The sequence below is a fragment of the Capricornis sumatraensis genome, chromosome 3, assembly GCF_032405125.1.
Source record: "Capricornis sumatraensis isolate serow.1 chromosome 3, serow.2, whole genome shotgun sequence".
NCBI classification, from domain to species: Eukaryota; Metazoa; Chordata; class Mammalia; order Artiodactyla; family Bovidae; genus Capricornis; species Capricornis sumatraensis.
Genome location: NC_091071.1, coordinates 146,972,251 through 146,996,890, shown reverse-complemented (window position 1 = coordinate 146,996,890; position 24,640 = coordinate 146,972,251). Strand labels below are relative to the sequence as shown.

Below are 24,640 nucleotides of genomic sequence, written 5' to 3'. Positions count from 1 at the left end.
CTGTAGCCCACCAGTCTCCTCTGTCCCTGGGTTTCTCCAGCCAAGAACACTGGAGTGGATTGCCATTTCCTCCTCCAGGGGATATTCCTGACCCAGGGATTGAACCCCTATCTCCTGCAATGGTAGGCAGATTCTTTACCACTGAGCTACCTAGGAAGCCCTTCTCCATATTGGTTATTTATAATTAATTCTCTCTAATAGCCAAAGTGACAAAGTTCTGTTTACTTTTTTCTCTCTCTAGACACTCTTTAGCAGATTTCCCCATATTTTTCTTTGAGCAAATCGCAGTAAGATCTCAGTTGCCTCTTTCTTGTTTGCTTGCCTTGGTTTCCCTTCAAGTTGGACATTTCTTGAAGGTAAGGACTAATCTTGGTCACCACTGTATTTTTAGCAATGCACCTGGTATTTTGTGGATACTCAATAATAAATAGGTGTGGACTGAAGGAGGGCAATAAATATTGCTAAACTGAACTGAGCACAAAAGAGTTGATATTTTAATTTAATTTATTGTGCTGCTGCTACTGCTGCTGCTAAGTCACTTCAGTCGTGTCTGACTCTGTGTGACCCCACAGACGGCAGCCCACCAGGCTCCCCCGTCCCTGGGATTCTCCAGGCAAGAACACGAGTGGGTTGCCATTTCCCTCTCCAATGCATGAAAGTGAAAAGTGAAAGTGAAGTTGCTCAGTCGTGTCTGACTCCTAGCGACCCCATGTATTGCAGCCTACCAGGCTCCTCCGTCCATGGGATTTTCCAGGCAAGAGTACTGGAGTGGGGTGCCATTGCCTTCTCCTGCTGCAGTATATATTTCTTATGATAATAACAATATGTGCTACTAGAAAGATACAGCTGCTAAAAGGGAACTCTCATCAGCCATTTTTCAACATTTCATTAAAAATGTTGGGCATTTTTTCCTCCCAAGACTTACTTAGAAATGGGTTTAATTTTTTTTTTCCCCCAAAGTTGGCCTTGGGGCAGGGTGTTTCCCAAACCTATTAAAGTGACAGATCCCCTAATCTTCTTCAGTAAATATTGTCATTAGCACTCTAACCACATACGTTTACTTGTAGGTGTACTAGTACTTACAAAATAAAAAAATAACCTTAAGAATCATTTGACTGGAACTCAACACCCAACAGCATTTAAAGACAAATTAAATTCTATAAAATACTTGTCATAAAATGTACAAGCATTCCTATTAAGTAAAAACAAACCAACAAATACCTGTCAGATATCACACAGAATATATATTTCTTTAGTTTAAAATATGGGTCCTGTGAGAGCAGCAAAGTTGGGTGATAGTCCTAGCTCTTTCTGCTATTGTCTTCTGAGCAATTCACCTTCACTTGCTATTCTTGGATTCTTCTTCAAGTGCAAAATAAAAGTTTTTTTTTTAAGATTTTTTTCTTTTTGGATGAGGACCATTTTTAAAGTCTTTATTGAACTTGTTACAATATTGCTTCTCTTTTATATTTTGGTTTTTTGGCTGCAAGGCATGTGTTCCTCAACCAGGGATCAATCTTCACTCCCTGCATTGGAATGCAAAGTCTTAACCACTGGATTGCAAGGGAAGTACCCAAAATAAAAGATTTACATCAAAATAATTCCCAAGATCTCTGTCAGTTTTAAAATTCTGTTTTTCTTTTATTTTCCATTTTCTCCAGAAAATAATTGGGAAAAATGGTTTTACAGAGTCTGCTGTCAAGCCCTCTTCTTAAAACTGTATATGTGCTGTAATGAGTCTTTCCCTGTATCCACAGTATCACTGTATTGTGTTACATATATTAATAGTTTTTCTAAGACCTGAGCTTCCTTGGTAGCTCAGATGGTAAAGAATCTGCCTGCAATGCAGGAGACCCATATTCGATGCCTGAGTCAGGAAGATGCCCTGGAGAAGGGAATGGCTACCCATTCCAGTATTCTTGCCTTGAGAGGGAATTATGTGGACAGAGGAGCCTGGTGGGCTACAGTCCATGGGGTTGCAAAGAGTTGGACATGACTGAATGACTAACACACTGACAACTCAAATGTAACATCACTTTGACCCTTGCCTTTTTTAAGTCAAACCCTGTTTAAAGGGATCAGAGTCTCTTTTCCCTCTAGAAGATTTAACTCTAAGATCCTTGGATGCTTGAAGAATGCTGAGACATAGGGAAAATCAGCCCCATTTCTGTTCTTTACAACCATGCTACAGAAAAAAAAGATCATTGCATGAGCATTCATTTGTACAGCCAGGATTCTTTTTTAGGCCTTTCTTTAATGAGAATGAAATGGTCTTAAAGTTTACATTTTACTTCAACATATGAAGTTTTAAAAAGCTGAAATGAATAAAGAGCCATTTTAGAAAATTTATTACTTTATCCTAATATGTTTCAAGGTGATATTTTACTTCCAGTTATCCCTGAGGAAATAGATCTCATATTATGTAAATTTTCTTTTTATAGTCTCATATACACTGTACCCATGATACTGTAAAGAGCTTTTAGTGAGGAAGTATGACTCTGAAGCACATCCACTTCTCATGTACGGTTGTGCTTGGGTACACAGGTTACACTAGTGCTAACTGATAGCATCATTAGCACAGTATGCATGGGATTTATGTAGCTTCAGTGTACTTTGTTGCACTCATCTCACACTTTAGCAGAGTAATGCTCAAAATTCTTCAAGTCAGGCTTCAGCAATACATGAACCATGAAATTCCAGATGTTCAAGCTGGTTTTAGAAAAGGCAGAGGAACCAGAGATCAAATTGCCAACATCGCTGGATCATGGAAAAAGCAAGAGAGTTCCAGAAAAACATCTATTTCTGCTTTATTGACTATGCCAAAGCCTTTGACTCTGTGGATCACAATAAACTGTGGAAAATTCTGAAAGAGATGGGAATACCAGACAACCTAACCTGCCTCTTGAGAAACCTGTATACAGGTTAGGAAGCAACAGTTAGATCTGGACATGGAACAACAGACTGGTTCCAAATAGGAAAAGGAGTATGTCAGGGCTGTATATTGTCACCCTGCTTGTTTAACTTATATGCAGAGTACATCATGAGAAATGCTGGGCTGGAAGAAACACAAGCTGGAATCCAGATTGCCGGGAGAAATATCAATAACCTCAGATATGCAGATGACATCACCCTTATGGCAGAAAGTGAAAAAGAACTAAAAAGCCTCTTGATGAAATAGAAAGATGAGAGTGAAAAAGTTGGCTTAAAGCTCAACATTCATAAAACTAAGATCATGGCATCCAGTCCCATCATTTCATGGCAAATAGATAAGGAAACAGTGGGAACAGTGGCTGACTTTATTTTGGGGGGCTCCAAAATCACTGCAGATGGTGATTGCAGCCATGAAATTAAAAGATGCTCATTCCTTGGAAGGAAAGTTATGACCAACCTAGACAGCTTATTAAAAAGCAGAGACATTACTTTGTCAGCAAAGGTACCTCTAGTCAAGGCTATGGTTTTTCCAGTGGTCATGTATGGATACGAGAGTTGGACTGTGAAGAAAGCTGAGCACCGAAGAATTGATGCTTTTGAACTATGGTGTTGGAGAAGACTCTTGAGAGTCCCTTGGACTGCAAGGAGATCCAACCAGTCCATTCTGAAGATCCGTCCTGGGTGTTCTTTGGAAGGACTGATGCTAAAGATGAAACTCCAATACTTTGGCCACCTCATGCGAAGAGTTGACTAACTGGAAAAGACTCTGATGCTGGGAGGAATTGGGAGCAGGAGGAGAAGGGGATAACAATAGATGAGATGGCTGGATGGCATCACCAACTCGATGGACATGGGTTTGAGTGAACTCCAGGAGTTGGTGATGGACAGTAAGGCCTGGCGTGCTGCGATTCATGGGGTTGCAAAGAGTCGGGTGTGACTGAGCAACCGAAGTGAACCGAACTGAACTGAAAATTTAAAATAATAAAGATGTTTTTTAAATGGTTATATTTTATACTTAAAATATTTATTTATTAAAATTTTATTTATTTAAAATATTTACACCATGATCTGAGAGTATCAATAAAAATAACATGTGTTTTTGGTAATATTATTAAATAAAAAAAATATTGTATACATTTTAAAAAGTTTAAATTGGTAATATTAAGTTTTAAAAAACTCATTTCTCCAATATCTAAGATGGGGTTTGTAAGCCACCAAAATAATACAACTTCTAAAAACTCCTGAAGTTTTGTTCCTATGACTGCAACCATGCCCTATATTTGGTGGTTTGTCAAGTGAACCAGTGTCCTCCTCTATGTATTCCTGTGGATTTCTGAATCTCTGGGCCTCCTTTTCTTCTGCAAACTCTTGTTCTCAGTATTCATCATTAATCTGAGTTGTAAAATTACCCACTTTATATTCTTTTCATTTTATCACTTTCATTCTTGCAATATAAATTTTCTTTCCCTCCTGATCTATAGAAAATCTCTTTAAAAATTCTATTAGTCAGCAAAATCTTTTAAGGTGGTTAAGTTAGAAATGTTCTAATGCCCTCAGCTGGAATGTACAATTAGATAATCCATTATTAAATGTTCTATTTGTATTTCATGATAAATAATAACCAAAGTACTATAGAAAGTGAAGTCTTTGGAATCAGAATCATCTGAATTTGAAAGCTAAATACATCATTTACTGGATATTTGGAACATTTTTTCACATTCCTAAACCTAATTTCTTGAGAGTCCCTTAAAGAGCAAGCAGATTAAACCAGTCAATCCTAAAGGAAATCAACACTGAATATTCAGTGGAAGGACTGATGCTCAAGCTCCAATACTTTTGCTGCCTGATGGGAACAACCATCTCATTGGAAAAGACTCTGAAGTTGGGAAAGACTGAGGGCAAGAGGAGAAGGAGGTGACAGAGGATGAGATGGATGAATAGCATCATCAAGTCAATGGGCATGAGTCTGAGCAAACTCTGAGATAGTGAAGGAAAGGGACCTCTGGTGTGCTGCAGTCCATGGGGTCTCAAAGAGTCATACATGACTTAGAGACTAAACAACCACAAGAACAAACCTAATTTCCCTCACATAAGCAGTAAAATAAAAAAACAGGAAAAACCTCATAATGTGTAACTAAGAATGAGAAATAAGTAAACCATCTAGCAAAATGGCTAAGACAGTAGGTTAAGCAGTATGTACTCAGTACTCATTATTGAGTGATAACCGTTTGGCAGCTATTGAGAGGGCAATGAATAATCCTGTTTTATTTTTGTTTAGCTATGAATTGCTCAGCACTGTTGTGATAGGTATAGATTGTACCAGCCTGGGTCTGTGTTGAAAAATACAAGTTATGAAATTAAACTATGCACTTCCAGTTATGTCCAAGGTAGAGTACCTGAGAAGGTTTACATTCCCACTGCTGCTGCTGCTGCTGCTAAGTCGCTTCAGTCGTGTCCGACTCTTTGCGACCCCATGGATGGCAGACCAAACCAATCCAGTGTTCTTGCCTGGAGAATCCCAGGGATGGCGGAGCCTGGTGGGCTGCCGTCTATGGGGTCGCACAGAGTCGGACACGACTGAAGCGACTTAGCAGCAGCAGCAGCAGACGGCAGCCCACTAGGCTCCTCCATCCCTGGGATTCTCCAGGCAAGAACACTGGAGTGGGTTGCCATTTCCTTCTCCAATGCATGAAAGTGAAAAGTGAAAGTGAAGTCTCTCAGTCCTGTCCGACTCCTAGCGACCCCATGGACTGCAGCCCACCAGGCTCCCCTGTCCATGGGATTTTCCAGGCAAGAGTACTGGAGTGGGGTGCCATTGCCTTCTCTGACATCCCCACTAGAAATCATAAAACAAATACATTCTGTGAAACAGTTTTTAACACACTGGTTATATGGCAAGGAAGGACATTCCTAAAAGAAGGGAAACAAATAAGGGGAATTCTGTGGTTGTCCTTTTTCTGCCTTGAGGATTTCTAACTCATAGAGCTAGGCAGTGAAACCCAGGTGACTCCCAGTGTTGAGGAAACAGAGCTAAGGTTTTGTGAAGATCAAGGCACTTAGAGTTTGCAGGACAGAGTACTGCTGAGGAGAGAGGTACCAGAGACAGAACTCCAGGACCTGCACTTTGTGTTCCTTAAGTATTTAGCTGAGCATTGATCAGCATATGCATGTGAGAAAACTACCCAAGGCCAGGAGAGAACTAACAGTGGGTAGGGCTGGGAAAAGCACCATCCCCACCAACCAGACTGAAAAATCATATGGCTGACAGGGTATTGAGTACAGTACTCAATTTTTACCTAGTAGAGAAAGAATTAGACTTCCCTGGTGGCTCAGACGGTAAAGCGTCTGTCTACAATGCGGGAGACCCGGGTTCGATCCCTGGGTTGGGAAGATCCTCTGGAGAAGGAAATGGCAATCCACTCTAGTACTATTGCCTGGAAAATCCCATGGACAGAGGAGCTTGGTAGGCTACAGTCCATGGGGTCGCAAAGAGTCGGACATGACTGAACGACTTCGCCTTCACCTTCAGAGAAAGAATTAGCCCTGGACTAAGCACTGTTCTAGTCCTGCTGAACAGTTCTTAAAAATCAGATGTAAAAGGGACAAAATATTTCCAAGTAACTTAACTTTGTACTACAGCATATTTCAAAAAATTTATAGAAATGCAAAATATCCAGCACCCAGTGAGGTAAAATTTACCATGCCTGACATTCAATTTAAAAAGATCTAGAGCTAACACATATTAAAATAAGCAGAAAACATGAAAACAGAACTTTTTTCCATATTAAAAAAAACTTAAGTAGAATCTAGGAATACAAAGAGTCAGATATGACCACAGGGTTTGCAAAGAGTCAGACACGACTGAGAGACTGAACAAAGGAATACAAAACCAAAACCAACAACAAAAAAATCTACCCTCTAGAGATGAAAACTACAGAGTATGAATATATAAGATATGCTTATTGTTAGATTAGATAATACAGAAGAGAAAATTAGTAAGTTTTAAGAATAACAGGAGCTAGCTATACAAAATGAAAATCAAAAGAAGAAGCATCAGAAAAGATGCATAGAGCATGATATGTGGAATATTTTTTGGCAGCCCAATACATGTATAATTGGGATTCCCAAAGCTAGGGGAGAGAAAAATAAATATTTGAAGAAATAAAGGCTTAATTTTTTTTTAAATTTGGAAGAAACTATAAACCCACAGATGTTAATGAAGCATAAGCATAAGGAACACTAAGAAAACCATGTCAAGATACATAAAAATCACATTGCACAAAAACAAAGATAAAGGGAAAATCTTAAAAGTGGCTAGAGGATGGTGTGGAGGGAAACAGTTTATATTCACAGGAATAAATATAAGAGCTGATAGCTTGTAAGGAAAAAAATTTCAAGGAAAAATACTGTGGAGCAACATCGTCAAAGTATTGAAAGAAAAAAAACCCATCAACCAAGAATTCTACACTATTAATGAAGATCTGATTAAAAAGCAACAACCAGTCTTATGCTGCTTATTAGAAGAAGACTTCAAATATACAAACACAAAAGATAAAAATAGAATGATAGGACAAGTTACAGCATCTTACACTAATCAAAAGGAAGTTGCACTGGCTACATTAATGTCAGCACAAAGCAGATTATTGAGCAAAGAATATAAAGAAATGAAGAATGTCATTTAATAATTAGAAAGAGGTCAATTTATGAAGAGTCATAATGAATTCTAAATATTGATACACATAATAAAGACTTTAAAGTTTATGTAACAAAGCTGATAAAACTGCTAGAAAACTAGACAAATCTATAGTCAGAGGTTTCAATATCCCTCTCGCAGATATTACTTTGCTAACAAAGGTCCATATAGTCAAAGCTATGGGTTTTTCCAATAGTCGTGTATGGCTGTGAGAGTTGGACCATAAACAAGGCTGAGCACCAAAGAATTGATGCTTTTGAGCTGTGGTGTTGGAGAAAACTTTTGAGAGACCCTTGCACTGCAAGGAGATCAAACTGGTCAATCCTAAAGGAAGTCAGTCCTGAATATTCATTGGAAGACTGATGCTGAAGCTGAAGCTCCAATACTTTGGCCACCTGATGTGACAAGCTGACTCATAAGAAAAGACCCTGATGCTGGGAAAGACTGAAGGCAGGAGGGGAAGGGGACGACAGAGGATGAGATGGTTGGATGGCATCACTGACTCAATGGACATGAGTTTGAGCAAGCTCCAGGAGATGGTGAAGGAGAGGGAAGCCTGGCATGCTGCTGTCCATGGGGTCACAAAGAGTTGGACATGGCTGAGTGACCAAACAACAAAAATAATTAATAGAACAAAGTAGACAGAATAGCAAAAAGAATATGAAAGACTTGAACAACACTATCAATCAACTTAGCTTAATTAATAACTATAGAATCCATACTCGAAAACAGCAGAATATACATTTTTCACAGGCACACAAGGAATATTTCCAAGGTAGAATATCAGTTCAATCTTTCCCAGCATCAGGGTCTTTTCCAATGAGCCAGTTTTGTATAGTTCCTCTGTGTATTACTACCTCTTCATAATATCTTCTGTTTCTATTAGGTCCTTACTGCTTCTGTCCTTTATTGTGCCCATCTTTACATGAAATATTCCCTTGTTATCTCTAATGTTCTTGTAAAGAACAATATTGCATAGGTACCTGGAATGTTAGGTCCATGAATCAAGGTAAATTGGAAGCAGTCAAACAGGAGATGGCAAGAGTGAACATCAATGTTTTAGGAACCAGTGAACTAAAATGGACCAGAATGGGCTAATTTAATTCAGATGACTTTTAGTCTACTACTGTAGCCAAGAATTCCTTAGAAGAAACAGAGTATCCATCATAGTCAACAAAAGAGTCTGAAATGAACTATTTGGTTGCAATCTCAAAAATGACAGAATGATCTCTGTTCATTTCCAAGGCAAGCCATTCAACATCACAATAATCCAAGTCTATGTCCCAACCACTAATGCCAAAGAAGCTGAAGTTGAATGGTTCTGTGATGACCTATAAGATCTTCTAGAACTAACACGAAAAAAAGATGTCCTTTTCATCCCAGGGGGATGGAATGCAAAAGTAGGAAGTCAAGAGATACCTGAAGTAACAGGCAAGTTCAGCCTTGGAGTACAAAATGAAGCAGGGCAAAGGCTAACAGATTTTTGCCAAGAGAACTCATAGTTCTAGTCATAGCAAACACCCTCTTCCAACAACATAAGGGAAGAGTCTACACATGGACATCACCAGATGGTCAATACCAAAATCAGATTGATTATATTCTTTGCAGCTGAAGATGGAGTAGCTCTATATAGTCAGCAAAAACAATACTGGGAACTGACTATGGCCAAGATCATGAATTCCTTATTGCCAAATTCAGACTTAAATTGAAGAAAGTAGGGAAAACCACTAGCCCATTCAGGTATGACTTAAATTGAATCCCTTATGATTATACAGTGGAAGTGAGAAATAGATTCAAGGAATTAGATCTGATAGACAGAGTGCCTGCAGAACTATGGATGGAGGTTTGTGACATTGTACAGGAGGCAGAGATCAAGACCATCCCTAAGAAAAAGAAATGCAAAAAAGGCAAAATGGTTGTCTGAGGAGGCCTTATAAATAGCTGAGAAGAGACACGAAAAGGAAAGATATACTCATCTGAATGCAGAGTTCCAAAGAATAGCAAGGAGAGTTAAGAAAACCTTGCTCAGTGATCATTGCAAAGAAATAAAGAAAACAATAGAATGGGAAAGACTAGAGATATCTTTAAGGTAGAATATATTCTTGGCCATAAAAAAGTCCTATTAAAATTTTTAAAAACTGAGTAAGAAATACATGCTCTTCCATTTACAAAATTAAATTTGAAGTAAATAACATAGATACCTGGGAATAAATCCAGTGTTTGGAAACAAATTAACAAATGGTAAATAACCTATGGTTCAAAGAAGAAATCAAAAAGAACATCAGAAAGTATTTTAAATTTAGTAAGTGTGTGAACATAACATATGAAAATTGGCAGATGATGCTAAAGTAGAATTTAGAGTGTTTATAAAAACATCTATATTAGGAAAGGAGAAAGGTACCAAATTTATTATAAAAGATCCTACCTTAAAAAATTAGAAAAACAGCAAATTAAACCCAAAGTAAGAAGAAGAAAGGAAGCAATGAGTAGAGTAGACATCAATGAAATAGAAAAGAGAAAATATTAGAGAAGATCAGTGAACCCCAAAGTGGGTTTTTTTTTTAAATAAAATTGATAAACATTTATCTGGACTAATCAGAAGCAATATTGCAACAAATTCAATAAAGACTTTAAAAATAGTCCACATTCCAAAAAAAAAAAAAAAAGAAGGATAATATTTCATGACTAAATGTAGTTTATCTTAGGGATGCAAGATTGGCTTAATATTTTAAAATCAATCAATGTAATTCACTAAACTTACAACTATAAAAAAAAAGATCACATGGTCATCTCTATAGATACTGAAAAAATCTTAAAACTCAGTCTCCGTCCCTGATAAAAGTCTCTTGGCAAAGTAGGAATAGAAAGGTACTTTCTTGGTCTACAGGCATCTATGAAAAACCTACAGGTAAAATCATATTTAATTGGGAAAAATTGAATGACTTTTATTCCATATCTGAATGGCACAAGGATGTATGGTTTTAGCACTTCTATTTACTGTTTAACCCACTCCAGTACTCTTGCCTGGAAAATTTCATGGACTGAGAGGCTCCTCAGAGCCTGGTAGGCAAAAATCCATGGGGTCGCAGAGTCGGACATGATTGAGCAACTTCACTTCACTTTAAGATATTATAGTGGAGAAGGCAATGGCAACCCACTCCTGTACTCTTGCCTGGAAAATCCCACGGGAGGAGCCTGGTAGTCTGCAGTCCATGGGGTAGTGAAGAGTCAGACGCGACTGAGCGACTTCACTTTCACTTTTCACTTTCATGCGTTGGAGAAGGAAATGGCAACCCACTCCAGTGTTCTTGCCTGGAGAATCCCAGAGACCAGGGAAGCCTGGTGGGCTGTCATCTATGAGGTCACACAGAATCAGACACGACTGAAGCAACTTAGCAGCAGCAGCAGCAGCAGCAGCAGCAGCAGCAGCAAGATATTATAAAATGTATAATAAGATTAAAAAAGAGAACAAAAAGATATCAAAATTGGCAAGAAAGTAATATAACTGTCTTTGCAGGTGACATGGCTGTCTATGTAGCAATTGCAATGGAATTAACAAAAAAAAAATCACCTGGGTTTAATAATTGGGTTTAACAATATTTCAGGATCCAAAATCAATATATAACTACCAAGTTTATTTCTATATATTAGCAGCAAATAATCAGAATTTTTAAAAGAATATATACTATAATAGCATTAAAACATAAAATACTCTAGAATAAAACTGACCAAAACCTAGAGTGCTGAGAGAAACTGAAGAATTAATGAATTGACATATAATGTTCATAAATTGGGAGACTCAATATTGATAAAAGTCAGTTCTCAAATTGATGTATACACTCAACATAATGCCAATCAAAATGTACTTTTTCTTTTGCAGAAACTGATAACTAAAATTCATATGGAAATGCAAAGGACCTAGAGCTGCCAAAATAACTTTAGTGGAACAGAAGGGAGAGTTCAGAAATAGATGAAAATGTATATCTGCATAAATAGACAACTGATTTTTAGCAAAGGTACAAATACAATCAGTGGAGGAAAAAATAGTCTTTTTAATAAATATTTTTAAAACAACTGGATATCCAAATTAAAAAAAGCCTTCAGTCAATTCCTCGCATCATATTCATAGTATAACTCAAAATGAATCTTTGTCCTGAATGTAGACTCTAAAACATTTCTAGAAAAAAAACAGGAAAAATACTTTTGATTCTGGGTTAGGCCATGATTATTTAATTACAACACTAAAAGCATGGTTCATAAAAGAAAACATTGATAAATTGGATTTCATCATAATTAAAACATTTGCTCTTCAAATGACACTGTTAAGGGGATATAAAGACATACCCACAGACTGGAAGAAAACATTTGCAAAGCATATGTCTAATAAAGAACTTGTCTCTAGAACATGTGAAGAAATCTGAAAACTCAATAATACAAAGACAAAAACCCAGTTTTTAAAAATTGGAAAATGACTTGAACAGACATGTCTCTAAAGAAGATATGCAGATGGAAAGTTAGCATATGAAAAGATGCTCAACTTCAATAGCCATTAGAGAATGCAGCTTAAAACCATAATAAAATAATAATACACTTCTATTAGACTAGCTAAAGTTAAACAGGACTATCCATCAGCAGATGAATGGATAAGAAAGCTGTGGTACATATACACAATGGAGTATTACTCAGCCGTTAAAAAGAATTCATTTGAATCAGTTCTGATGAGATGGATGAAACTGGAGCCGATTATACAGAGTGAAGTAAGCCAGAAAGAAAAACACCAATACAGTATACTAACACATATATATGGAATTTAGGAAGATGGCAATGACGACCCTGTATGCAAGACAGCAAAAAAGACACAGATGTGTATAACAGACTTTTGGACTCAGAGGGAGAGGGAGAGGGTGGGATGATTTGGGAGAATGGCATTCTAACATGTATACTATCATGTAAGAATCGAATCGCCAGTCTATGTCTGACGCAGGATACAGCATGCTTGGGGCTGGTGCATGGGGATGACCCAGAGAGATGTTATGGGGAGGGAGGTGGGAGGGGGGTTCATGTTTGGGAATGCATGTAAGAATTAAAGATTTTAAAATTAAAAAAAAAAAAAAAGTTAAACAGGACTATGATCCCAAGAGTTGGTAAGGATGTAGAAGAACTGGCACTCTCATACATTTCTGATGGAAACTTCAAATAATACAATCCCTTTGAAATATCAATAGTTTGGCATTAAAGAAAAAAAATAGTGAAATAAACACCTACCATATGATCTAGCATTCCACTTCTAGACATTCCCACAATAGAAAATAAAACATATACCCATACAAAGACTTGTGTGAGAATGTTTAAGACAGTTTTATTTGTAATAATCAAAAACTGGAAACAGTCCAATGTCCAACAACAAGTGAATGGATAAATTATACAGTGGTATATCTATATAATGGAGTACCATTCAGAAATAAACACGGAATGAGCTAGGATACATGCTGCATGGATGAGTTTCAAAATAATCATGCTGAATGAAAGAATTCAGACAAAAGAGAATACATGTTGAACAATTACATTTATAGCTAGTCCTAAGAAATGCAAATTTAAATATAATGACAGAAAGCACAACAGAGATTTGCCTGGGTGAGGCTGGGGCAGAAAAGGGCTAAAGGAAAGAAATTCAAAGGAACATGAGGAAAGTTTTGGAGTGATTGATATGGGCACTTTCCCAACTATAACAATAGCATCACAGGTATACATATGTTAAAACATCAGATTGTACACTTAAAAAATGTAGAGTTGATTTTATGTCAATTACACCTTGATATAGTTGTTCAAAGGGATTAAAATATTCTTAAATATGACTTGGAAAATGTTAATAGTTATCATAACTTAAATCCAGAAAATAATTTACTTGAAGCAATCACTTCTTCATAGTAGATCAGCGTGACAAATGATGATGACAAAAGGGCATCTCACATTGCCCTTTCCTTCATTACTGTGCCTTCTCTGGTGACTTTTGCTGCCTTTAAAAATCAGGTGAATGACCATGGCTTTATTATTAAGAAATATCTTTAGCTCTGCCCATGCTTGACCCTTAACCTGAATAGCATCTGCCTAGTAGCTCCCATCTGTATCACTTCTAGGCCCTGGCGGAGCACCTTTGCTCCCATTGGGGTTCACCACTGCTAGATCCTCTCCAACCTACGTGGCCTTGCTTTGACTCCAGGGAACTTTGTGTCTAACTCTTTCTTTCCAGCCTTGTCTTCCTTCTAGTCCGAGTGTAACAGTATCTCACATCCCATTGGCTGACAATCTTTCAGCTTTTGCTCCCCGAGTACCCCCAACACAGACATCCTTTGTTAGAAAAAAACCAAAACAAAACTCTGAGCATCAGAATTGCCTGCATGGCTTGCTAAGGCATAGAATGCTGGGTTTCACTCCCAGAATTCCTGATTCTCTAGATTTAGGAGGGGCTCAGAAATGTGCCTTTCTGACTGGTTCCCAGATAATGGTGGTGTCCTGGCCCAGGGCTACTTTGAGAACAAGTGGTTAGACACCACTGGCTTTGAAGTTTGATAGAGGGGGGTTCAAATCCCAGCTGTGTATCTGAGGGTAGTTTAGATGGTGACTGCAGCCATGAAATTAAAAGACGCTTACTCCTTGGAAGAAAAGTTATGACCAACCTAGATAGTATATTCAAAGCAGAGACATTACTTTGCCAACTGTGAAGAAGGCTGAGCGCCAAAGAATTGATGCTTTTGAACTGTGGTGTTGGAGAAGACTCTTGACAGTCCCTTGGACTGCAAGGAGATCCAACCAGTCCATTCTGAAGGAAATCAGCCCTGAGATTTCTTTGGAAGAAATGATGCTGAAGCTGAAGCTCCAGTACTTTGGCCACCTCATGCGAAGAGTTGACTCATTGGAAAAGACTCTGATGCTGGGAGGGATTGGGGGCAGGAGGAGAAGGGGACGACAGAGGATGAGATGGCTGGATGGCATCACGGACTCGATGGACGTGAGTCTGAGTGAACTCTGGGAGATGGTGATGGACCTGGAGGCCTGGCATGCTGCGATTCATGGGGTTGCAAAGAGTCGGACACGACTGAGCGACTGAACTGAACTGAACTGAACTGATATACTTTAGTCTCAGTTGTCTCCCCTGCAAACAAATGAAAGCTGGTGGCACTCTCAGTAGTTAGGTTAATTATTATTATCAGGCCAGTCATTGAGGAAACATGAAAAAGGGAACTATATCCCTCAACACATGCCATCAGCAGACATGTCAGTTCATTTCAGCCTCCCAGCATTCCTTGCTCCCTTCCTCATCCTACAGGCACCGGACCTAGGTGTTTTCTCCTTGGTCCAGTATCTTTCTATGGTCTCCCTGTTATCCTGGGCTTACTCTTTCCCACATTTAAACTAATTGGGCCTATGTCTGATGATCTAGTCATCTGATAAAGCCAAGAAAATATGTTCGTTAATTGGTGTCATTAATACTTGATGTACCAGCTATTCTTTCCTCAAGTTTTTAGTGACATTAATTATGAAAATTTTAAAAAATAAAATTATCAGCAAGAAAATATGTATGGATGTTTTCAGGGACATGTACATTGACAGGCCAGAAGAGGCACTAACTTTGATGGGTTGAACAAGCTCTTGAGCTTATCTCAGATATCTGCATGGCGGCTGACTGTTTCACTCAGTTTAGCTATTGTACTTACTAGGACTATTAAAAGCAATCGAATTAAGTTTTCAGCCATCAGCCTTTAGGAATTGTGGCCTGAGAGGCTTTCATGTCATCCTCTACACTGCAGCTTTCCTCCTCTGCTGCTTCTCATTGTCATCTCCCTCCATTCTTAAAGAAATCATCAAATCAATGCAGGAAGGACAAAACAGACATGGAAAATCCCACATCTTAAACACAGGACATCATTTCCTTCTAGATTCTGCATATAAGGGATGTCATACGATATTTCTCCTTCTGTCAAAGAAATGATACAAATGAACTTATTTACAAAATAGAAACAGACTCTCAGACTTAGAGAACCAACTTATGGTTGCCAGAGGAAAGGATGGGAGGAACAGATAGTTAGGGAGGTTGGAATGGACATACTGCAGTGTTTAAAATGGATAACCAGTGCTCGCTTCGGCAGCACATATACTAAAATTGGAAAAACACAGAGAAGATTAGCATGGCCCCTGTGCAAGGATGACACGCAAATTCATGAAGCGTTCCATAAAAAAAAAAACAATACATAAAATAAAATGGATAATCAACAAGGTCCTATTGTATAGTACAGGAAACTCTGCTCAATATTATGTGGCAGCCTGGTTGGGAGGAGAGTTTGAGGGAGAATGGATACATGTATATGTATGGCTGAGCCACTCTGCTGTGTACCTAAAACTATTACAACATTGTTAATCAGCTATACTCCAATACAAAATAAAAAGTTAAAAAAATTAAATTAAAAAAAATAAACATAGGACATCAGCCCCTAGTACCTGCCATCTTACCCCTATTTTAAATTCCCACGCAGTAAGTTGGAATGAGGCAGGTTTTTAAGATTTGGATACAACACTGCCAAGTATTTTGTTATTTAATGACATTGGAAACGAACTGAGCTTAGCCATCCAGAAGGCAGGTGTGTTGCTTTATGGACCTTTCTGCAGAATGCATAAAAGTGATGGGTGAAAGAAGAGAGGACTCAGGCGTGGCTGGTTATCTACCCTGACAAGCAGCCACGTTTATGGCTGCTCTGTACCATCACCTTGTACAAATGAAGCGCATGTAAGCAAATGAGTATGCATGCAGGAACTTCCCATTTCCCTTTTCCCAACTGAGGGGCAACCAACCATGAATATGTTTCAAAAGAGGTTTAACATTTCTGATAGACTGATTTGAAGCAGCTCAGAGCTACATTTAAATATCAGAGGTCTTCCTGCAAGGGCTTTCTACCTCAGCCGCAGCCATCCTTGGAGAGATTCCCCATCACTGTATGCCAGAAAAGGTATTGGTTAGCAAGTTTCCTTTGCCCCTGTTTTATGCCATATTTCTAATAATCATCTTTTTTGGTTGCAGTTTGGTTTTTTAATGTTATTTAATGAGAAGAGTTGACTCATTGGAAAAGACTCTGATGTTGGGAGGGATTGGGGACAGGAGGAGAAGGGGATGACAGAGGATGAGATGGCTGGATGGCATCACTGACTCGATGCACGTGAGTTTGAGTGAACTCCAACTGATGATGGACAGGGAGGCCTGGCGTGCTGCAATTCATGGGGTCGCAAAGAGTCGGACACAACTGAGCGACTGAACTGAACTGAATCAATTATTAATTGTTTTAAATTACTATGAATTAATATAATTATATAATATATACTAAAAATCAATATAATAATTATTGAAATTATTTTTAATCAATAATTACATATTATTCCCTGTAATCGGTGCTCCCTCTGTCCCAATATCAAGCCCCATTCTCTGAGTCTGTTTGCCAAATGTTGACAAATCACAAATTCAGTCAATGCTAGTGGCTTCCTTAACTGGTAAGAAGTCCAATCCCTATTGTTAGATAAAATATATAATTATAGGTAATACTGGCTAAAGCATTACATTATTGCTTTAGTATTATCATATGAACATATGAAAAATATGAACATGCAGTCATTTGTTAAGAAAACAGAAGCTCTAGATATCCGCAGCAAGGTTATAAAGCAGTAAAATATCAAGCTTGACTCAGTTTCCCCTGGCAACCAGCCTGTCTCTACCAGATCTCCTTGAAATGCCTTCCATCAGTATATTTACCATGAATTCCAGTGGACAATGAAAGCAAACTTGATCAGGAAAAACAATATCAAGCTTGACTCAGTTTCCCCTGGCAACCAGCCTGTCTCTACCAGATCTCCTTGAAATGCCTTCCATCAGTATATTTACCATGAATTCCAGTGGACAATGAAAGCAAACTTGATCAGGAAAAACACCCTCCTTCCCATTGCACAATGCCTCCTAAACTCTCCATTTGAGAGCTCTTCTCTATGAAGTAGAAGACTGATACTTTTCAAAAGAGAAGTTAAAAGAACTCAAAGACTTTTCTTAATGTTGGCTCTTCCAAAAGCACAATATGGGTGTACATTCATTCATTGATTCACAAACATATATTTGCACCTATAACGTGTTGTAGGTAGTAGGTAACACAACAGTGAACAAAACAGACAAAAATCTTTGCATGATCTTTGTACTTCTGTGAGCAGGGGTGATAAGCAATGGAATAAGTAAAACATATACCATTCAAGGGGGCAGCTGGTGTGATGGAGGAGAAAGCAGTGGCCAAGACTGCAAAATGGTGATCTGGGGTGTTACCTCAGAGCTCATAGCACATATGGAGATCAGAGCCTCGGGCATAAGGGGTGTCCTGGTGGTCCTGGGCTCCTGGCGAGGTCTGAGCTAAGCAGGAAGAAATCAGTCCTAAGTGTCTCCAGCTGACAAAGGAGGGGGAGGCTGTGACGGCAGGCCAGGAAAGCGTCAGGATGTTTTCAAGAGGACCCAGAGTTTTGGATCCCTTCCTTACCAGTGACATGGAGTGTGGAAGCCCAAGAAGTTTGGTCTTATCTGTAAGAAAGGGGATCTGTGCCTCCGAGATGAGTCTGTTAGATGCTCTTGCTTCAGATTTGTGAAACTTCTGTGGGAGTTAAGTAACTTATACCTTCCTGGAAGCCCTCTAGGCTCATCTTGCCAGGTGCTTTTGAAGACATTCAAATTCAAAGCAGGTCAAGGAATGCTATTTGCATGGCAACTTTGTTTTATTTTTGTCTGACTGCACAAGGTTTACATTAATTAGTCAAGGGAAACGGGGTATGGGGCCAAATATAGCTTGCTCTGTGTCTGAAAAGCCTGAGCTTCTATATGGCAAAGACTTGAGGTGAAGGAGGGACTTCCTAATGAGTTGACCTCAGAAAGGAGGTTTGGATGAAGGGAGACTCTTCCTTACTCTGCGCCTTCATCATCAGCAGTGATCCATTGGTCTCTGGGGGCTTCTGAGAGCTACATGGACATCTGGGCTGTGTGAGGGAGAGCGTGGGAGTCATCACGGACCGGTGGCTCCACACCCCTGACACAATCCCTTGTGTAGTTCCCGCCATGGTCAGTGACTCAAGTTTCCTTTAGAAAAGACTTGGCAGGACTGAATGTCTTGGCTTCCTCATCAGACCTCATTCACTTAATTACTTCTAGAAATCAAATCCAACTCCCAAGGAACCTGTTAGTGATCCCACTGCCCCTTTGCCATCATCTACAGTTGAGAGGTGTTTTGTTAGAGATTACTGTATGCAATCCTAGAAGTCAGCACTGTTCTACAAAAACATGGTTGAAGAGAGTGTCATGAATGAGAGGGAAGGTGGGGTTAAGAATAGAATGCATGGGTAGTTCTGGGAGCTATGTTCAGCACTCCGCTAAGCTCCTGTTCTTGAACTAGATTACCTTTGAGGTTATCTGAACGTGTAAGGACAAGATATTCAGTACAAGCATGCGCATCACCCTTCCTCCATTCCCTCAGATGCCCTGGGGAGTGATACCCTGGACATCAAAGTACTACATGGCGCTCCAAGGAGTGAGCTCTACTTCTTAATGTATGCTTAAGTGTGTGTTTGGTGGGAAGAACAGACCCAAATGTTTACATGGGGAAAAAATAGTCCCTATGCATTTTCTGTATTTTGAGGAGAAAACACAGAGAAAAATTCTCATTTTTGCATATGTTGTCCTTCTTCCTTTCATTTTCTGAAGGACTGGGTAGCCCTGATAATTAAAGAAGAGATATTATTAGCAGGAAATGAATGTAGCATTAATTTTCATTGTGTCAACATTGTAAAATAATCTTTTTGAAATCTAATTTGCTGATGAATTAAGAGGGAGTCCTGTTGGCTTTAGACAACATAAATATAAATATTTCCTTTCATATTTTGGAGTAAGTTTTATGAAAGCAATGGGAAATTATTGTTTGTAGCTCATTAAAATGTCTGTTTATAGTTACTCTGTTTTGACATCTACTCTACATGAATATGATAATTCTGACCTTCAGTTATGGAGTCAATGAAATGCAGACTTTGAAAGTGCCCTTCATAGGATGTGCTTTCATCATGAAATATTTCAGAGACTCTATAGCCAATGGATATGTGCAAGTGTCAGAAAATTTTTCTTCTTCAGTGTGTTTGTTTAATGTCTCTGTTTCACTTGTTACTGTCTACCTAAGAGGAAGTGAGAAAATATCAAATTGAGGTGAAAGACTAATTTTCACACTTAAAAGGCTGATTTGCAAAATAGCTTCATGAAGATGTAAATGGATAGACTTAAGTGAATATTTTAATCCTAACAAGTACATACAATGGGCCATGAAGTTTTCCCAATTCTTTACAAAGAATCTCATAGTTAAAGGAGTTGAAAGTCAAGTGGTGGAATTATTAGTTGGTTCATTAATTATGGAGTAGGAGTTACTTCAAAGAATAACAGTGTAATTTCTAATAAGAGGTATGTTATTAATTATACAACTAAATATTTTTTGTTACCTTTTAAAGAATTTTTCTAGTTTCTCTTCTAAATAGTAATTTTAAACCGTAGAGATCATAAATGTTTGTTACAGGAAATTTAGGAACTATGCACTAGCAAAGGAAAGAAAGTAAAAATCATTTATCAGCCTACTGTTCAGAGATATACACTATTTTAATTTTTCCTTTTATAAATTCCTTATCTGCATTTATGTTTAGGAAGACCATTCTTGTCCTAAGAGTAAATTGATGTTTAGATTAAAAAAATCTCTTTATGATCACATTTTTTAGACTGAGGTCTTTAATCCAACTGATAGTTATTTTGTATAATGGGTAGTAATGGAATGTAATTTCACTTTTGTAAAAAAAAATTATTAACTTGTATTTTTTAGAATAATATATTATTTCATCAGATGCTTGGATGTCACATGAAGAGTATGTTAAATTGTAATGCAAATGTGAATTACTTTCTGATTTTCTGTTATACTTATCTATTTTTGTTTCACTATCACACTGTTTAAAATTATTATACCTTTACATATTGTTTTAATATATATGGTAGATTGAATTTCCCAAGCTTCCCAAATACATTCATGTACTTAAAATTTTCCAACTTTTGCCAGCTTACAAAAGAAAACTACATCACATGGAAAATTTGATAGGTTTACACTTATCTTTAGAGAAATAGCATTCTAACAAATTTCAGTTTTCACATTTAGAAATTAGTCGTAATCTTTAAATTATACTTAAATTGTCTATTAGATTTAAAAATAGTTCTTTGCAAGATTTTGTGACTTTTTTAAACTTTCATATTATATATATATATCTCCCCCATAGATTAATATTTATTTTAATATTTTTAAGCCACCTAGTATCTGTTGATTCTAAGTAGATATCAATGTTATGCATTACTTTCATAATTTTGAGCCACTTGAAATTAAAGCTTAAAAATGTATTATATGAGATAAAAAACATAATGGTAAATGGAAGCTAAATATATTATACATCATTAAAAATGTTTTGTTATTGTTGTTGTGTACTCGCTAAGTTGTGTCCGACTCTTACGTGATCCCTTGGACTGTAGCCCACAAGGCTCCTCTGTCCATGGGATTTCCCAGGCAAGAATAATGGAGTAGGTTGCCATTTCCTCCTCCAGGGGATCTCCCTGACCCAGGAATAGAACTTGCATCTCCTGCAATGTGGGCAGATTCTTTACCATTGTGTCAACTGGGAAGCCCAGAGAGATCTGCACTGTTAAATTTTTTTCTCTACTATCTTACTAAATATTCTTTATAGCAGTTTTTAGTCTATTTTCTTGGATTTTTCAAGTATATTCTCATATGTAATGATAGACGTTCTGTCTCCTGACTTTTTTCCTCTGACTTCTTTCTTTTCTGATTATATTAGCTAGTTCATGCCTACTATCTATTTGAATTTTCAGTAATAATGTAGAGCTTTGTCTTGTTCCTGAGCTTATTAAGAATGCCTCTAATGTTTATGTATTAAGCATGATTCTGTCTTTTAGGGCTGAGGTAAATGTATTTTAATATATACCCTTTGTCTTATTTTATTAAATGTTTTAGTCATCTTTATATATAAATGGGTTTCTCCTGTGCCTCAGTGGTAAAGAATCTGCCTGCAATGCAGGAGATGCAGGAGAAATGGGTTTGATTCCTATCCTTTAATTACTCTTCTGATCACTGTATCACTGTTAAAAATTTGGTGTATATTGTTACAGAGCTTTTCCTATGCTATATACAAAGATAACAAAGGGTTTAAAAAGTAAAAATCTAATTTGTTAGTGAGCTTGAATAGTTTTTATATTTTTTGAACATTTATATTTTGCTTGTGAACTGCCTGTTTGTGTACTTTTCTGCTGGTTTTATTCTCAATTTGTAAAGATTTAATATTTTAAAGAGGTTAACTCTCGTCTCTCCCACATTTACCTTCACACTTTTACTCCCTAAAAGTAGTCATTGAATCACCACTAATATTCTATCGTGTATCCACACTTGGCTCGTTATGTACATACAAATTTAATATCTATTTAAAATTGTATATCAGTTAAAAATTAAGATGTTTAAATATATCACCTAAAATGTATATATTATATATATATATATACTACAATACTATATTATATATAAAAAAATGGATAGTCTACTCTTACACTCCTTGTTTATTTTACACAGCAGTGAAAAACATCAGGCTGCAATATACTTTTATTACTCCCCTGAAGTACTATTACATATCTCCCACCTTTAAGCTCTTAAAATGCAGTGGAAATTTAGTTCATAAATATGGGATGAAGTACAAAAAGTAGAACTATTAACTTCAAATTACATGAATATTTTTGATAGCGCCTTCTTAAAAGTTGTTCCAGCATTTTCTCAGCTCTTGGTATCTTTGCTGATTTGAGGTATCATCAGTCTCAAATTATTATCAATACAATAGTGGTATTTCATTGTTTTAATTGCTATCACTCTGATCCCCTGTGAGGTTTCTGTGTTTTCATATATTTACTAGACAGTTGGTTTTCTTCTGTATAATTTTCTTTGTGTACCCTTTGCCTGTTTTCTTCCATGTGGAATTGTTTTTTTCTCTTATTTATCTCCAGGAGCTCTTTGTTTATTAGGAATATTAACATCATATGTGTTGATACATAGCACCATTTTAGCCAAGCACCTTTAGAAGGCATTGGATGGCTCCAAAGTCTTTTCTCTTATTTGTGCACTGCCCATCCTTTGCTGCCTTCTTTCCATTCACCTTTCAGCCAGTCTATTTCCTTCTTTATTAGTATCACTACTGAACTGGGGGACAGCAAGGGATATGAAATTAAATATTTGAACAGGGGCTTGTAACAAATTCAGTTTAGTTGAAAAGGATATGAAAACTCCTAATTTAATGTTTATGGAGGGTGTTTCCTGTCTATTTCAGTTTTTCATGAAGTGGCTTTTTCTTCCAAATCATGAATATGACTGACTATTTATCTCAGTGAAAAATACAGAAAACTCACTGACATATTGGCAGATGAAATATTAAAAAAATGCAGTTAGTCACTTGGATGATCTAATGACTAGTGATCTAATGACTAATGAATGGTCAGTTACCAAATATTTGAAATATTTATACGATACACCAAAATGGAAATATTTTGTTTATGTGGATGCTGTGCTAATCTTTTTTTCATATTATAAAAATAAAAAAACCATAAAGAATATTAATTCCCATGGACATGACTGGAGCTGAAAGATAGGCCAAAGTCAGAGTCTTTTGGTGGAAGAAAAACAGTCTAGAATTGTTATATCTTTCAGGGAAGCATTTGGATTGTAAGTTCATGAAGATGTATAGAGGAGGGAGAAGCAAATGCTTAATAAAGTTTTTTAAAACAATAAATTCCTACAGCAATTACTGTAATCCTCCCCACCCCCCAAATTACTTTTCTCTTTCTCCTCCTGTTTTGTGTATGCCCAGCTATTCACGTATTTCCTTAATGTTTCTATTTTACTCAGACTAAATTGATAATGTCTTCTTGGTGCTAACCTAACTTTAATAAGAATGGGGTATATTTTGTGGATTGGCTATACTCATTGTTAGCCATTGGAAAATCTTGCTTGAGGTAAACACTGAGTGTTAGTCTCTCAGTCATGTCTGATTTTTTACAACCCCATGGGCTGTAGCCTGCCAGATTCCTCTCTCTATAGGATTTTCCAGGCAAGAATACTGGAGTGGGTTGGCGTTCCCTTTTCCAGGGGATCTTCTGACCCAGGGATCAAACCCAGTTCTTCTGCATTGCAGGCAGATTCTTTACTGTCTGAGCCACCACAGAAGACTCATTGAGCACCAGGAAATGAGACAAGGAAACATGGAGGCCAAGAAATCAAAAATTATTTTTTTACCTCATTAGAGAAAAGTTTTAGAAGTATATTACTTTATATTTATTCTTACAAATTACATATTATAAAGGCTAAAGAGACCATTATTATTTACCTAGGGATCAGATTACCTTGCACATACAATATTCAAAATATTTATTTTTAAAGGCAATTGCTACATTTTACTCTTTTCTGGGAAAACTTCATTTACCTACATATATATCACTGTACTTCCTTTTTTTCTTGGTCTTGATCTGAGAATGATGATTTTTATATTAACTGAATATTGTTTATAGTAGATTCTATTGCTTTAAACTTTCATTTATATCTTTAATGTCTCTTGCTCTTGGCAAGTTATAATTCAGGAAGGCAGAAAAATCAATCTTAGCACGTAGAAAGAAAGTATTTAGCAGCCAAGATAGTTGGCATTTATGCAAGTTAAATTTTTTCAGCATTTTTGAAGAATTAAGATAATGTAGAAAATGTTATAGGGATGTTTACAAATTAGGATGTACAGCCTATACCTTCAATACAGAGGGTAGATTTCTATCTTCTTCTTGTTGCTTTTCAATATAAGAAAATAGTACCATACCTTAAAAATAGTTTACATGAT

General features: G+C 37.2%; 1 protein-coding gene and 1 non-coding gene across 2 annotated transcripts in view; one reads left to right on the top strand and one right to left on the bottom strand.

Moving 5' to 3' along the window:
• Nucleotides 1-24,640, bottom strand: part of VWC2L (von Willebrand factor C domain containing 2 like) — a 186,880-nt gene that overhangs the window by 131,063 nt on the left and 31,177 nt on the right. The gene's annotated exons all lie outside the window — the stretch shown is intronic.
• On the top strand, nucleotides 15,756-15,862 carry LOC138077235 (U6 spliceosomal RNA). The gene has a single exon (XR_011144699.1). It is a non-coding gene; the product is annotated as a U6 spliceosomal RNA (small nuclear RNA).